We start from the raw sequence: 3,617 nt of genomic DNA on the forward strand, positions 1-3,617 counted from the left end.
TTCTAAAATAGGCCACATACTGGTCCATAGGTCATGCTTAAGTACATGTAAGAAAACAGAAATTCCCATGCACATGTATGTATATATATATATATATATATATATATATATATATATATATATATATTTTTTTTTTCGGAACCGGGAATTGAACTCAGGGCGTTATACATGTCAGGGAATCACTTATTACACTGATCCAACTCCCCAGCCCCTGTTCCATGCATATTGTCTGAACACAGTGCAATGAAACAGGAAATAAATGACAAAAGAAACCAGAAAAAACCTTAAATACATGGAAATGAAATGACGGCCTACTCAGCAACCAACGGGTCACTGAAGAAATTAAACAAGAAATTCAACAATATCTACAATTCCATAAAAATTCAAGCACAACTTATTGGAATATATAGGATGAGATGAAAGCAGTTCTCAGAGGGAAATTCATAGCTGTGAACTCACACATTAGAAAAACAGAACGGGAGCAAAATAATACCCTAATGCTGCAACTTCAACAAAAAGAAAAGGAAAAACAAACCAAACCCAGAGCCCAAAGCCGGGAAGAAATCATAAAGAATAGAGTAGAAATTACTTCCATTGAGATGAAGAAAACAATTCAAAGAATCAAAAGAGAAAAAGCAGGTTGTTTGAAAGATTAAATAAAATCGATAAGTCCCTAACTAACCTCATCAAAAAGAGGAAAGAAAAAACTCAAATACAAGCAATAAGGAATGAAAAGAGTGTAATTACCACAGACCCAGTGAAAATTCAGAAGATTATCGATAGCTACTTTGAGAATCTTACTCTCACAGAATACAAGACACAGAAGAAATGGACGGATTCTTAGAAAGACACAAATTATCACAACTGACTCGATAAGATATAAGCACATTCAATAGCCCAAAAACAGCCAATGAAATACGAGATGTAATTAAAAACCTACCGACAAAGGAAAATCCAGGTCTGGATGGATTAACAGTTGAATTCTACAAGAAATTTACAGAAGATGTAGACCCTATACTCCCCAAACTCTTCCATGAAATTGAAAAGGAAAAAATCCTTCCAAAATCATTCATGGAGGAAAGTATTATACTGATACCAAAACAAAGGAAAGATGCAATTAAGAAAGAGAACTACAGGTGGATCTCCCACATGAACATAGATGACAAAATCCTCAATAAAATCTTAGCAAATTGAATATAGCAAATCATTAAGAAGGTCATAGACTATGACCAGATAGAACTCATTCCAGGGATGCAAGGATGTTTCAATATTCACAAATGTGTAAATGTAATACACTATATCAATAGAGCAAAAATTAAAAACCACACAAGCATCTCCATTGAAGCAGAAAAGGCTTTGACAATGTCCAACAATCATTCATGTTCAAAGTCCTACAAAAAATTGAAATTGGTGGCCTCTATTCAATCTGGTAAAAGCTATTTATGAAAAGCCAATGGCTAACATAATCCTAAATGGGAAATCCTGAAATCTTTTACTCTTAGATCTGGTACAAGACAAGAATATCCACTTTCACCACTCCTATTCAATATAGCTCTGGAATCATTAGCTACAGCCATTAGACAAGTGAAAGAAATAAAAGGAATAAGAATAGGTAAAGAAGAAGTTAAATAATCTTTATTTGTAGATGACATGATACTTTACTTGGAAGACCCAAAGAACTCGACCAAGAAGCTACTAGAATTAATAAAGAAATTCAGTAGCATAGCACGTTATAAAGTCAATACCCAAAAGTCAATAGCATTCCTCCACACAAAGGACAAAAGCACTGAGAGGGAAATTATGGGAATAATACCTTTTACAACAGCACAGCGGAAAATGAAATACCTTGGAATTAATCTAACTAAAGAAGTCAAAGATCTTTTCAAGTAAAATTCCATTACTCGGTAAAAAGTCATCGTAGAGGATTTCATAAAATGAACAGACATTCCATGCTCCTGGATAGGAAGAAGCAAAATTGTGAAGATGGCCATACTTCCAAAATTGCTGTATACATTTAATGCAATCCTTATCAGAATAGCACCAACATACCTCACAGACATAGAGAAATTATTCCTAAAATTTATCTGAAACCAGAAAAGACATAGAATAGCAAAGGCAATCCTGGGCAATAAAGACAAGGCAGGAGGCATTACAATTCCTGACTTGAAATTATACTACGAGGCTACTGTTGTAAAATCAGCATGGTACTGGCAACAAAATAGACCTGAGGATCAATGGAATACAATAGAAGATGCTGAAGCCCCTACAAACACACTCAGCAACTTTATCTTTGACAAAGGGGTCAAACATACTCACAGGAAGAAAGATAGCCTCTTTAGCAAATAGTACTAGAAAAACTGGCTCCCTCCATGCTGAAAAATAAAATTTGACCCAGGTCTATCACCAGACACTAAAATAAAGTCAAAATGGATTAAAATTCTAAATATTAAAGCAGAAACACTAAATCTCCTGGAAGAGATATTAGGAGGAACTCTGCAAGACATAGGGGTAGGGAAAGACTTCATGCACAGAAATCAAATCGCATGGGAAACAGTTGAAAGAATTAACAACTGGGACCTTCTCTTACTGAGAAGTTTTTTCACTTCAAAATAAATTACCAAGAAAGTGAAAAGGCAGCCCACAAAGTTGGAAAAAACAATGACAAATAATTACTCCGACGAAGGTACGCACTCTAGAATTTATAAAGGAATAAAAAACACTAGGGCCCCAAAATTTAAATACCCAATTCACAAATGGACACTTGAGATGAACACACTCTTCTCAGAGGTTGAAATTGAAGAGACGAATAAATATATGAAAAATGTACCACATCATTAGCCATCTGCGAAATGCAAATTAAAACAACATTGAGATATCATCTCACCCATGAAAGAATGGCTATCACAAAGAAATCACCCAACAACAAATGTTGGAGAGGCTGTGGGGAAAAAGGAACCCTTCTTCACTGCTGGTGGCAAAGTATATTGGTGCAGCCATTATGGAAATCAGTGTGGAAACTCCTTAGATAAGTTGGATGGAAATTCCATTTAAACCAGCTATTCCTCTACTGAGAATTTTCCCAGAGGATCTGAAAACATCATATCATATTTATATATGTCTGTCTATGTTTATAGTAGCACAATTTGTGATAGCCTAATTTGGAAACAACCAAAATGCCCATCACCTGGGAAATGGTTGAAAAAGAAGTGATATTTTTACCCAATGGAGTATTACTCAGCTTTAAAGAATCATAAACTCAAAGCCTTTATATTGAAGTGGATGCCACTTGAACATATACTCATAAGTGAAATAAAACAGACACACATATGTAAATATCATATAGTTTCCCTAGTATAAGTACTCAAAGAAGAAATACAAAGAGAAAGGTATAATACAAGGAAAAAGAAAACAAGAACTTGAGGACAAGACAATGAAATGAGAGCAAGGAGAAGAGCTAAGAAACATGACAGTGGCAATCCATACAGTTATATGTAGAAGATGGACAAGCCAATGATCCTGAGAATATCCAGAAGATTTTTGAATCTAGCAGTTAATTGAAAATATTCTCAGTTTGACTAACTATATATACTGATACCTGTGAATTAAGTAACTGAACT

This window comes from Octodon degus, unplaced genomic scaffold, assembly GCF_000260255.1.
Source record: "Octodon degus isolate 3935 unplaced genomic scaffold, OctDeg1.0 scaffold00354, whole genome shotgun sequence".
Taxonomy (NCBI): domain Eukaryota; kingdom Metazoa; phylum Chordata; class Mammalia; order Rodentia; family Octodontidae; genus Octodon; species Octodon degus.